The sequence below is a fragment of the Littorina saxatilis genome, linkage group LG7 (assembly GCF_037325665.1).
Source record: "Littorina saxatilis isolate snail1 linkage group LG7, US_GU_Lsax_2.0, whole genome shotgun sequence".
NCBI classification, from domain to species: Eukaryota; Metazoa; Mollusca; class Gastropoda; order Littorinimorpha; family Littorinidae; genus Littorina; species Littorina saxatilis.
In genome coordinates this window covers 56,067,223-56,081,670 of record NC_090251.1, presented here as the reverse complement: position 1 = coordinate 56,081,670, position 14,448 = coordinate 56,067,223, and positions in this window count along the sequence as shown.

Here is a 14,448-nt window from a genome sequence, read left to right as displayed (position 1 = left end):
CTGCTACTCCATTAGGGTACTCCGAGCGTCGTCGACCGGACGACAACAAAATATCACGAGACAAAAAGGAAAAGAAAGTGGAAAAAGAAAGAGAGAGTAAAGACAAGAAAGACGAATAGAAAAGAAGAGAGCACAGAAACAGAAAAAAAGACAGAGAGGCAGACAGCAAAGGGAAAGAAACAATAAAGAAAGAGAAACAAAAGTAACAAGAAATTCCTCCGAGGAAGGAAAAACACCCCCGTCCTTACCATTCTCACTGCCACCAACTGAGAAGGTTATTTCCCTTTGACCATTAATATGTCCCTCTATAAGTCCTTGTAGAATCTTAATCCACCAATAACTCCCTAACCGTGTGTTTGACTGGTCCCAATTTTTGTAAGGACCGTCTCAGGAATGTATAGAACCTGTTCACCAAGTTTGGTGACGATCGGTCCGTTCATTCTTGAGATCTATATGCGAACACAAACACACAAACAAACACATCGAGCGAAATCTATACACACCCCTATACCGGGGGTGTTAAGAAGAGAGCACAGAAACAGAAAAAAAGACAGAGAGGCAGACAGCAAAGGGAAAGAAACAATAAAGAAAGAGAAACAAAAGTAAAGACAGAGAGAAACACTGATAAAAACCAAGAAAGAGCACAGAATGCAAGGAAAGAGGGACAACTTTTCGATGCCTTCAGGCGTCCAAAAAACAAACGATCAAACCCAAGGTCACGACGAGAGATAGAGAAATGAGAGAGAAGAGGGTGAGATGTTTAAAACAAAATTTATCAGCTCGCCGACAACCAACATTACTCACATGCACAATGTATGAAAAATATATGAAAAAAATAGTTTTAGTTTTATAAATTCAGCAATAATTATCTTGAATTCCTATCATATGTTATTGAAATGAAATAACTAACTTACTGGATAGTTATTTTGTCTGCATGACATAATGAATAAAGAAACCATTAAACAAACACAAATGTGTGACATTAAAGGAGTGCAATTCAGCTTGCACAGCCAAAAAACACGTCAACGGAGTCCTTTCCGAACATCTGTTGCCCTAAACAATTCTTGCGTTCAGACCCTTTTCTTGATTCTGATGAAGATTCTGACATTGCTGTCAGATTTCCTTTGATCCGAAGAAGAGTGATTCGGGCAGTCAGTATTGCCACCCAGCTCTCGGGGGCTTCGCGATGAGTTGTCCGCAACGTTAGTTTCAAGCGATGACGATTTTGTCATCGTTTGGGACAGGGAGGTTTCAGTCTGGATTCCCTTTTCCGATCTGGCCCTGGGTGCGATGTCAACAAGGCTCAATGTTTCTGTCCACGAAAGCTGGGTTGGGTCCGTGGACGTCTGTTTGTCCGAGGTTGTAACTGCAGTAAGCGTTCCCCTCTCGGTTTGCTCGACCTCTTTCGTCATTGTAACGGCGTCGTTATTCTGAATGACGTCAGTGCAGGTTTCTGCGTCCGTTTTACCAAGGAAGTCGGTGCTGGTGCCGGTCTCTTTTTTCTCGAGAATGGCCGTCAACATTTGGCCTCGTTTTATGTTTCTCGGAACGGGGCCTGGAGGCTTCGTCTTGGCAGGGTTAGCTGATGTCTTACTGGCAATCCCTCTCGGGGCATTGAAGGTGGCGGGACACGATCCCTGTAGTGATGTCATGGTCCAGGAGGTTTTCAGCGACGGCAGAACAGTCATGGTTTGCTTGTTAGACAGTACAAGTTTGAGGTCGGCCATGATGGCTATATTTTTCAGTGGTGGCTTTGAGGCCAGGGTGGTTGGCTTGGTGTTGCTGGGAGAGGGGAGATTGGGAGCAGGAGTTGAAACACTGCTCGTGTCTTTCCTGGTGGCCCTGTCGGGCTTTGCGATATCGGAATTAATTTCTTCGCTGCTGTCAGTATGAGAAACAAGCGCACCTGAGTGATTCTGTTCTTTGAACGGTCCAGCGATGTCTACCTTCCTGGAATGTTCAATAGCAGGCGAAATTCCCACTTTTCCATTATTCGTAGCAGGGGCCGAACTCACCGTTGCATGCGGAGTCCTCGACCCCAGGGCCTCTTTCGTCGGTTCACTTTCAATACCAATCCGTTGCTTCTTTTGCAATGGCGAGTCTTCCGCGCCGTACCCGGAATCAAAGCAAAGTCCTATCAGCTCTTCATCGTCATCAGCAAAAGACTGGCCAGCATCACTGTACAGAACCGCACTCTCAACAGGGTAAATGAGCGGCAGGCTCTCTTTTTCCCACCGTTCAAACAGGAACTGGTTCACAGTTCTCTCCAACTCTACCCGACTCTCGAAGGGAACATCGGGGCAAATACCCACCCGGACCAGCCGGCGGAAAAGATCATAAGCAAAATCAATCAGCATCGCCTTGGCGTAGAAACCGTTGATATCCAGCCGGTCTCGGAGGTCGAACCAAGGGGACAACGGACCGCTACATTCTGCTGGGCTGGATAAGCTTCCATAGAGGAAATCACCGAAGGGTTGTGGAGGTCTGTGAAACTGGTTGAAGGGTTGTGGAGGTCTGTGAAACTGGTTGAAGGGTTGTGGAGGTATGTGAAACTGATTGAAGGGTTGTGGAAGTCTAGGAAACTGGTTGAAGGGTTGCGGGACCCGTTGGGGACCACCGTGGAATTCTTCAGGTGAAGAGGTGACACAGACTGGACTGCTGACATCCCTGAAAGGCTGTGGAGGTTTGTGGAGTTGGTTAAGGCGTTGAGGGTCTTGCTGGGGTCCACAGCTGAGTGGTGGGGGGTGCGGCTGACACAGTCGCTTGGTGAGGGGTGGTGTTGGGGGAGATTGGCAGCTGCCGCTCCTTTTGCCGTTCATAGTTCAAGCACTGTAGGGTATAAGTTAACTTTGAGTTGAAAAAGCAGGACAGTAAAAAATGCACCTTCTTAAGGCAGGCAGGCACGCAGGCACGCACGCACATACACACACGCGTACGCACGCAAGCACGCACTCTCTCTCTCGCTCTCTCGCTCTCGCTCTCTCTCTCTCTCTCTCTCTCTCTCTCTCTCTCTCTCTCTCTCTCTCTCTCTCTCTCTCTCTCTCTCTCTCTCTCTCTCTCTCTACCCACGGATCTACTTTTCTCTCATGAAAACGCATGGCAATACAACAACAAACACGTCACGTGAAGCGAAATTACTACATTTAGTCAATCTGTCGAACTCAGAGACTGACATTAAACTCACAGGATTTGTCACTAAGACAATTAATGCTCAAATTATTGTCAATTACATACCCCGCGATGGTGACATGTTCACGCTAAGAAAGTGACAAGCCAGTATTGCGCAGTAGCGTAAAACGCCTCACAGTGAAGCGCGCTTTTCTCTATTCTTTCTGACTTTTTGAGCGTGTTTTTACTCTAAACATAACATATCTATCTGTTTTTGGGAATCAGGAAATGATAAAGAACAAGAATAAACTATTGTTGAGTCGATGTCCTAAAATTTCATTTTAATTAGAATGTTAAGATTTTTAATGACCAAAGTCATTTACCAAGCTCAAATGCAATACCAAAGTCCGGGCTTCGTCGAAGATTGCTTAACTAAATTTTAAACAGTTTGATTGGAAAATAAAGGTGTGACAGTGCCGCCTCAACTTTCACAAAAAGCCGCATATGACGTCATCAAAGACGTTTATCAAACAAACGAAAACAATCATCTATGGATACCATACCTCAGGAACTCTCGTGTAAAGTTTCATGAAGATCGGCCCAGTAGTTTTCTCTGAATCGCTCCACACACGCACACACACACACACACACACACGCACACACACACACGCACACGCGCACACGCACACACACACACACACACACACACACACACACACACACACACACACACCACCAACATCTATGTATAGTTTGTTGGTTATGTTTGGTCGGTTTCTTTGCCTGTGCGTGTATAGTATGCTTGGTCGATGTATGTATTGTAAAGCGCTAAGAGTAGACATTTTTCTAGAATAGCGCTATAAAAGTTTGCATTATTATTATTATTATTATTATCTTCGTCTCTATTCCCCATCTATGTTAACACACTGAGTCAAAATTTAACTAAATGTAAAAACAGCAACAGACATAACGGAGGTAATGAATCGCCATCTTTAAGAAAACAAAAACAAACGAAATTTGGCATGCAGAGAGAAACACTAAACCGGTTTTACACACACACACACACACACACACACACACACACACACACACACACGCACGCACACACGCACGCACACACACATACACTCACACGCACACATACACACACGTACAAACACAGACATCATATACACACACACAAACACACACATACACACACACACAGCCTGCCTCCCCCCCCAACACACGTGTGCACACACAACAACAGCCAAAGAGCCGATGTCGTGCAAACGAAATAACGTCTACAAAATATTGTACACACCTGTACAGGAGAGACGAATCGCGTTTCTTAAACGGTATTCCTTGGAGCGGAAAGATGTCGTTATCTGACAGAACACAAGAACACACTTCACAAGCTGGTTTCCAACACGTGAGCTTAGTTTAAAACAAGTCGCGTAAGGCGAAAATACAACATTTAGTCAAGTAGCTGTCGAACTCACAGAATGAAACTGAACGCAATGCAACGCAGCAATACTCGTAGCATCGTCAGTCCACCGCTCATGGCAAAGGCAGTGAAATTGACAAGAAGAGCGGGGTAGTAGTTGCGCTGAGAAGGATAGCACGCTTTTCTGTACCTCTCTTCGTTTTAACTTTCTGAGCGTGTTTTGAATCCAAACATATCATATCTATATGTTTTTGGAATCAGGAACCGACAAGGAATAAGATGAAAGTGTTTTTAAATTGATTTCGAAAATTTAATTTTGATCATAATTTTTATATTTTTAATTTTCAGAGCTTGTTTTTAATCCAAATATAACATATTTATATGTTTTTGGAATCAGAAAATGATGGAGAATAAGATAAACGTAAATTTGGATCGTTTTATAAAAAAATAATATTTTTTTTACAATTTTCAGATTTTTAATGACCAAAGTCATTAATTAATTTTTAAGCCACCAAGCTGAAATGCAATACCGAAGTCCGCGCTTTGTCGGAGATTACTTGACCAAAATTTCAACCAATTTAGTTGAAAAATGAGAGCGTGACAGTGCCGCCTCAACTTTCACGAAAAGCCGGATATGACGTCATCAAAGACATTTATCAAAAAAATGAAAAAAACGTCTGAGGATATCATACCCAGGAACTCTCATTTCAAATTTCATAAAGATCGGTCCAGTAGTTTAGTCTGAATCGCTCTACACACACAGACAGACAGACAGACAGACAGACACACACACACACACACACACACACACACACACACACACGCACACACACACACACACACACATACACCACGACCCTCGTCTCGATTCCCCCCTCTACGTTAAAACATTTAGTCAAAACTTGACTAAATGTAAACAAGTCGCGTAAGGCGAAAATACAATATTTAGTCAAGTAGCTGTCGAACTCACAGAATGAAACTGAACGCAATGCCATTTTACTCGTAGCATCGTCAGGCCACCGCTCATGGCAAAGGCAGTGAAATTGACAAGAAGAGCGGGGTAGTAGTTGCGCTAAGAAGGATAGCACGCTTTTCTGTACCTCTCTTTGTTTTAACTTTCTGAGCGTGTTTTTAATCCAAACATATCATATCTATATGTTTTTGGAATCAGGAACCGACAAGGAATAAGATGAAAGTGTTTTTAAATTGATTTGGACAATTTAATTTTGATAATAATTTTTATATATTTAATTTTCAGAGCTTGTTTTTAATCCGAATATAACATATTTATATGTTTTTGGAATCAGCAAATAATGGAGAATAAGATAAACGTAAATTTGGATCGTTTTATAAATGTTTATTTTTTTTTACAATTTTCCGATTTTTAATGACCAAAGTCATTAATTAATTTTTAAGCCACCAAGCTGAAATGCAATACCGAACCCCGGGCTTCGTCGAAGATTACTTGACCAAAATTTGAACCAATTTGGTTGAAAAATGAGGGCGTGACAGTGCCGCCTCAACTTTCACGAAAAGCCGGATATGACGTCATCAAAGACATTTATCAAAAAAATGAAAAAAACGTTCGGGGATATCAATCCCAGGAACTCTCATGTCAAATTTCATAAAGATCGGTCCAGTAGTTTGGTCTGAATCGCTCTACACACACACACAGACACACACAACACACACACACACACACACATACACCACGACCCTCGTCTCGATTCCCCCCTCTACGTTAAAATATTTAGTCAAAACTTGACTAAATATAAAAACCTGAACGAAGACCAAGCTCGCGCATTTGAAACCACAAGCAGTCCATGATTCACGTGGAAGATTTGGTCAGTATATAGCGTTCCAATGCTCTGCATAGGCACATTTAGCGTGTCACGAGCACAACTAGTCCTGAATTAAAAAAATACCCTTGAGTGTGGAAAAATGTCAAATCTTCTGTAAGACAGACAGACAGACAGGGTTTGAAAGAGAACGAGATAGAGAGAGAAAGAGAGACAGAGAGAGAACTCGAACTCGAAAACCTTTCGAGAGAGAGACAGACAGACAGACATAGAGCTAGAGACAGAGAGAGACACACAGAGAGCTTCATGGGGTTTGTAAACACTGTGCAGAAAGCAGACAGAAATGTGTATAATTATTATGCACGTGCTTGTAGACAGAGTAAGACTGTGCTATTAATTGCATTTGATCCAAACAAACTAGCGCATTTTGTGATTGGAATTGTTTTCTTGCGTTCGAGACGTATTAGGCTTATGTACACTCGTGGCAACGTTATCATAGAAATTGTTATTTGGAATCAACGCGGGAATGTTTTCTTAATGAAGTCATCCAACAAATTATATAACCCCGTGTATAGTAAGGGATATATCCTACCTGTAAAGGCAAAATGTTTTTTGTTTTATTTGAGGTTGTTGTTGTTTTGGGCTAGACAACATGGTGTTTTTGTAATAGGGCTCCTCACGGACGCCCCACGTAGACGGAATGTTAGAGGGCTCCAAGAGGCCCCATAAGCCCAGGTGTAAGCCTACTTAACACATTGTGATCACGCATAGTTTGATAGGAGGTGGGTTTTTTCCCCATCGGAACGTTCCAGGGGGACATTCTAACTAGTAGTAAAATGGTGCTTCAAAATAGACATTCTAACTAGTAGTAAAATGGTGCTTCAAAATGGACATTCGAACTAGTAGTAAAATGGTGCTTCAAAATGGACATTCTAACTAGTTGTAAAATGGCGCTTCATAATGAACATTCTAACTAGTGTGAGCTTGTGACTGAACGACAGTTACGGTACACATGTACTTTTGCACATCCGTTTGAACTCGTGAACTTGTGGTACCTCTGTGCTATCGAGGATTCAAACCTGTACTATCGGGGATCCACAAAGGTTTCCGAGACTGTGTTTTGTCTGTATTGAAATGGTCTGGCGGAAGAGCCGATCCTTTAATTTGCATAGGTAAAAATATCGCTTTTCGGTACCCGACACCCCTCTGAGTTGAATTTATTTTAACCTTGTGACGTAGGCACGCGGGATGTTGTGGGTTGGGGCATTTAATTTTCGCTGGTGCTTTGAACAGAACAGACGTATTCAGTGAGCGGTCGCGTGGCAGGTTTGCTACGAGCAGAAAAGGAACAGTAATGTGACTTTTCTGAGACGGGTATGTTATTCATATGCTATTCTTTTTATATAATGGGTAAAACGGCGTTAAAGTATGCGGGTTGTGACCTGCTTTGGGAGGATTTATTTGAATGTTCAAGTAGATTGTTTTATGAGTTGAATGTTCAGGAAAACTTTTGTTTATTGAATGTTTTAGAAAACCGTTTGAGTGTTTGAGAGAACTGTATTGTAGGCATGTTATTTGGAATGAATGATGTGTTTTGTTGTTGTTAAAGGATTTAGTTTGTGGTGGTTGAATTTGTTGAGTTGTTTATGACGTGCATTCTGTGAATTACAGAATGGCGGAATGTGCGACGGGGTTTCGTTTGAGGGGTTCAGTTAGGTTTCGTTAGAGGGGTTCAGTTAGGTTTCGTTAGAGGGGTTCAGTTAGGTTTCGTTAGAGGGGTTCAGTTAGGTTTCGTTTAGAGGGGTTCAGTTAGGTTTTTGTAGACGGGGTTTCAGTTAGGTTCAGTTAGATTTCAGTTAGGTTCAGGAGACGAGGTTTTAATTAGGTTTTGTTAGATTGTTTTTTGGGGGAATTGTTTTTAAGTTGTTTTTTTAGACTTCGTTTGTTTTAGATTAGAGTTTTATCGTGTCTTTTGATTTTTTTTTACTAACGTTGAGAGTGAGGATTTAGAGTAGAGTTCTGGAGTGTAGTTTGGAGGGAGGATTTAAAGTGTTGTTTTAAAGCATAGTTCTAGAGTGGGAATCTAGAGCATAGCTTTAGAGTAAAGGATTTAGAGTGTTGTTTTGGGTTGTTCTAGTTTTAGCAGAGACATACATACAGAGATGCGAAGCGAGGGCCGCTCGCGTGAACTCTTAGGCTACGGCCGCGCTCGGTCAGCGTGACCTCGCGCGATTGTTAGCCATCACTACTAAGTTGTTGTTCGCTTGCTCTCTGACACCGATTTGAAGTGCTTTTCTGTCATATTTCTTTGGATATATCCAGCTTCAGACGAGAGATATCAGTGGTAAGTAAACTTGATTCATATTCTGTAGCTTCAATAGTGTGCACACGAATGCATTTGAGAGGATTGGCTTCCCGAAGTGAGTCAAAAACGGTTCCTTCGGTTCTTGCGGCCATTGTTTCTAAGTCCATTGTGCGTGGAAGCAATGTTTGGGAGCTAATATTTTCTTTTGTGCGAAACTTTGCTTTCCCTTGACTGGCAAATGCATTACTGGTGTATACATTAATCTGTTTGTATAATTTTTGACGCGCTGTAATTAAATTTGATGCTTTTAAGTCTCACTCAAGTGGTTCTCGCACTTACACTGGCGTGTGGATAAAAAGTTTTTAAGGAGAAATGAGCGAAATTGCTTACTTTAGGATTCATCTTCTAATCACCAAATGATGCAATAATCTTCTTCTTGTGATTTTCTGTTTCTCTTGAGTGCAAATAATCAACATTTTGCATGTTTTATTATCTATGATTTTCTATGAAACAGTTATAACTCTTTAAAAACACAACAATTGCCAGCTTGGCGCCAGTCATGGGAGGATTACTTGCCCCTGTCGTAGGCGAAGAGTACGCGAACAATTGCCAGCTTGGCGCCAGTGGGAGGATTACTTGCCCCTGCCGTAGGCGAGGATAATGCGAGCGGGAAGAAAGCGCTTCGCATCTCTTCTATCTATGTCTCTAGTTTTAGAGAGTAATACATTGGAAGTTTTGTATTGAAGGTAAAACCCCGTTTTTCCCACACATTTCCCCTCACCATCATATGGAAATAAAGAACCTGGTAATTTAACCTGTGTCAGTTTGTTTTGATTGTTTGAGCTTGGCGAGAAAGGGGCACTCGGTAGGCTATTATTTGACCCCGTGATCAGGGTAAATTACATTTGGCACTCGGTTACACTAGTAGTAAAATGGTGCTTCAAATTGAACATTCTAACTAGTAGTAAAATGGTGCTTCAAAATGGACATTCTAACTAGCAGTAAAATGGTGCTTCAAAATGGACATTCTAACTAGTAGTAAAATGGCGCTTCAAAATGAACATTCTAACTAGTAGTAAAATGGTGCTTCAAAATGGACATTCTAACTAGTTGTAACATGGTGCTTCAAAATGGACATTCTAACTAGTAGTAAAATGGTGCTTCAAAATGGACATTCTAACTAGTTGTAAAATGGTGCTTCAAAATGGACATTCTAACTAGTAGTAAAATGGGGCTTCAAAATGGACATTCTAACTAGTAGTAAAATGGTGCTTCAAAATGGACATTCTAACTAGTAGTAAAATGGTGCTTCAAAATGGACATTCTAACTAGTAGTAAAATGGTGCTTCAAAATGGACATTCTAACTAGTAGTAAAATGGTGCTTCAAAATGGACATTCTAACTAGTAGTAAAATGGTGCTTCAAAATAGACATTCTAACTAGTTGTAAAATGGTGCTTCAAAATAGACATTCTAACTAGTAGTAAAATGGTGCTTCAAAATGGACATTCTAACTAGTAGTAAAATGGTGCTTCAAAATGGACATTCTAATAGTAGTAAAATGGTGCTTCAAAATGGACATTCTAACTAGTAGTAAAATGGTGCTTCAAAATGAACATTCTAACTAGTAGTAAAATGGTGCTTCAAAATGGACATTCTATCTTTTAGTAAAATGGTGCTTCAAAATGAACATTCTAAATAGTAGTAAAATGGTGCTTCAAAATGGACATTCTAAATAGTAGTAAAATGGTGCTACAAAATAGACATTCTAACTAGTAGTAAAATGGCGCTTCAAAAAGGACATTCTAATTAGCAGTAAAATGATGCTTCAAAATGGACATTCTAAATAGTACTAAAATAGTGCTTCAAAATGGACATTCTAACTAGTGGTAAAATGGTGCTTCAAAATGGACATTCTAACTAGTAGTAAAATGGGGCTTCAAAATGAACATTCTAACTAGTAGTAAAATGGTGCTTCAAAATGGACATTCTAACTAGTAGTAAAATGGTGCTTCAAAATGGACATTCTAACTAGTAGTAAAATGGGGCTTCAAAATGAACATTCTAACTAGTAGTAAAATGGTGCTTCAAAATGGACATTCTATCTTTTAGTAAAATGGTGCTTCAAAATGAACATTCTAAATAGTAGTAAAATGGTGCTTCAAAATGGACATTCTAAATAGTAGTAAAATGGTGCTACAAAATAGACATTCTAACTAGTAGTAAAATGGCGCTTCAAAAAGGACATTCTAATTAGCAGTAAAATGATGCTTCAAAATGGACATTCTAAATAGTACTAAAATAGTGCTTCAAAATGGACATTCTAACTAGTAGTAAAATGGGGCTTCAAAATGAACATTCTAACTAGTAGTAAAATGGGGCTTCAAAATGGACATTCTAACTTTTAGTAAAATGGTGCTTCAAAATGAACATTCTAAATAGTAGTAAAATGGTGCTTCAAAATGGACATTCTAAATAGTAGTAAAATGGTGCTACAAAATGAACATTCTAACTAGTAGTAAAATGGGGCTTCAAAAAGGACATTCTAATTAGTAGTAAAATGATGCTTCAAAATGGACATTCCAAATAGTACTAAAATAGTGCTTCAAAATGGACATTCTAACTAGTAGTAAAATGGGGCTTCAAAATGAATATTCTAACAAGTATTAACATGGTGCTTCAAAATGGACATTCTAACTTTTAGTAAAATGGTGCTTCAAAATGAACATTCTAAATAGTAGTAAAATGGTGCTTCAAAATGGACATTCTAAATAGTAGTAAAATGGTGCTACAAAATGAACATTCTAACTAGTAGTAAAATGGGGCTTCAAAAAGGACATTCTAATTAGTAGTAAAATGATGCTTCAAAATGGACATTCCAAATAGTACTAAAATAGTGCTTCAAAATGGACATTCGAACCTTTGCCGGACGCAGCTACATCTGGATTGGCTTCAGCCTCCTTTCTGATGTCGTTCCTACGTGGATTTGGCATTGGTACTTGCACTATAGACTTAGCTGACGACTACAGTCTTGAAAGAGAATCTGTACTGTACGCATCCCAGGACACGCTCTTTTAAGGTTTAGTGCGGACCCGGACCCCCTCCATGAATGTTTAGTACGTGTGTTCGACTTCTAGTGCGTAAAGGACGCATGGACGCACAGTTTGGGGAGCACTTTTGCGTAAAACAAAGAGTAGTTACGCAAAAGTAAACACAATCAGGCGCGCACACACATTGGCACGCGTGCGCACACACACACACACACACACACACACACACACACACACACACACACACACACACACACACACACACACACACACACACACACACACACACACGCACGATTCAAGCGAGGAGTAGAATCAACGCATCTCTTCACGAGTCACTAAAGTCACACACAGGGTTCCCTGTAATATTCAGCAGTCCCCTGTTATGTTCAACAGCCAAAAGCCATGGCACGTTACACCGAACACACAAAATAAAAGCAGTTCAACCGTTGAATATTTTATCAGTTTACTCCAGTTGTCCACCCGTCAGCAGTAAACGTGTCTATAATCCTAGTAGAAAACAACAACTTTGCTTGTCAAGCTTAGCGAAGAGACCAAACCAATAAAACGGAGAATGGCGGAATAATTAGAAAACAAAGCTTGAGAGACAAACTGACACGGCGAATTGAACTCGCAGAAACACAGACAGTTTGGTAAACGTCCGCGTGTTTCCTTGCCACAGTGACTGACAGACTCAAGTGTTTCCTTGCCACAGTGACTGACAGACTCAAGTGTTTCCTTGCCACAGTGACTGACAGACTCAAGTGTTTCCTTGCCACAGTGACTGACAGACTCAAGTGTTTCCTTGCCACAGTGACTGACAGACTCAAGTGTTTCCTTGCCACAGTGACTGACAGACTCAAGTGTTTCCTTGCCACAGTGACTGACAGACTCAAGTGTTTCCTTGCCACAGTGACTGACAGACTAAAGTGTTTCCTTGCCACAGTGACTGACAGACTCAAGTGTTTCCTTGCCACAGTGACTGACAGACTCAAGTGTTTCCTTGCCACAGTGACTGACAGACTCAAGTGTTTCCTTGCCACAGTGACTGACAGACTCAAGTGTTTCCTTGCCACAGTGACTGACAGACTCAAGTGTTTCCTTGCCACAGTGACTGACAGACTCAAGTGTTTCCTTGCCACAGTGACTGACAGACTCAAGTGTTTCCTTGCCACAGTGACTGACAGACTCAAGTGTTTCCTTGCCACAGTGACTGACAGACTCAAGTGTTTCCTTGCCACAGTGACTGACAGACTCAAGTGTTTCCTTGCCACAGTGACTGACAGACTCAAGTGTTTCCTTGCCACAGTGACTGACAGACTCAAGTGTTTCCTTGCCACAGTGACTGACAGACTCAAGTGTTTCCTTGCCACAGTGACTGACAGACTCAAGTGTTTCCTTGCCACAGTGACTGACAGACTCAAGTGCACGTGAGACAGGATTTGTGTCGAAAACTCATCGTTTATTCGCAAAAAGCTGTATTCTCGAGCACAGGTAAAAATATCACATTGTCATTCTCTGTAGAGCTATAATCTATATAATTCTCTTGTTTTGTAATGATAAGGATATTCAGTCATACGGCGCAATTCCTGACATAGTTCTCAGCGCCTTACAACAATTATCATGTAATTTGAATGTCCATTTCTTCCGCTAATAATTTGTTCTTTTGTATTATCAAATGAAGAATTATTTGTTATTGTTAAAAGTAACTTTAAATTCATGAATTTTGTTGCTAAAGTGCTTTCCCCCTTTTATCTGCTTATCATGCTATCGTCTTTGTTTTTACATTGAGTCAAGTTATGACTGAATGTTTTAACATTGATTGGGAATCGAGTGTGTGTATTTGTGTGTGTGTGTGTGTGAGTGTATGTGTGTGTGTGTATATGTGTGTGTATATATGTGTGTGTGTGTGTGTGTGTGCGAGTGTGTGAGTACCCATGTTTCCACAGGTTTGGTTGCCTAAATTACCATAAGGCAACCATCCACACGTGGATGGCAACCTAAACTCTGGATGGCAACCTAATTGTGTGGATGGTCGCTTCATTTAACACCGTTAAATTGACTTTTTTGACGGAAAGAATGTCATAACAATGTTCAAAATGACATTCTTTCCGTCCACACGTGTGGATGGTTGCCTTATGGTTAAATTGACACCGTTAAATTGACTTTTTTGACGGAAAGAATGTCATAACAATGTTCAAAATGACATTCTTTCCGTCCTCTATAGGCGACGAAATAGGTCAAATTTTGTGCATTTTTTAGTGCAAAATTCTTCGATGCCGGAGCGAGTACTGCACCCAGTGCTGTTGTAGTGCAAGTGCACTAGAAAGGCACTACACCCAGTGCCGCCTCTTAGGTAACCATCCACACTTTAGGTGCGTGTGTGTGTGTGTGTGTGTGTGTGTGTGTGTGTGTGTGTGTGTGTGTGTGTGTGTGTGTGTGTAAAGCGATTCAGAGAATCTACTGGACCGATCTTCATTAAAGTTTACATGAGAGAACCTGAGTATGATATCCCCAGAAGGTTGTTTCTCACTTTTTTGATAAATGTTTTTGATGACGTCATATCCGGCTTTTTGTGAAAGTTGAGGCCGCACTGTCACGCTCTCATTTTCAACAGAATTGGTTGGAATTTTGGTCAAGCAATCTTTGCGAAGTCAATTTTGGGTTCGATTAAGGAAAGCCTCAACAGAGGCTGTCTTAGTACCGAATCTTTTTTATCCGAAAAATTGCTAATGAAATAAAACCACATTTGGCAGCAAAA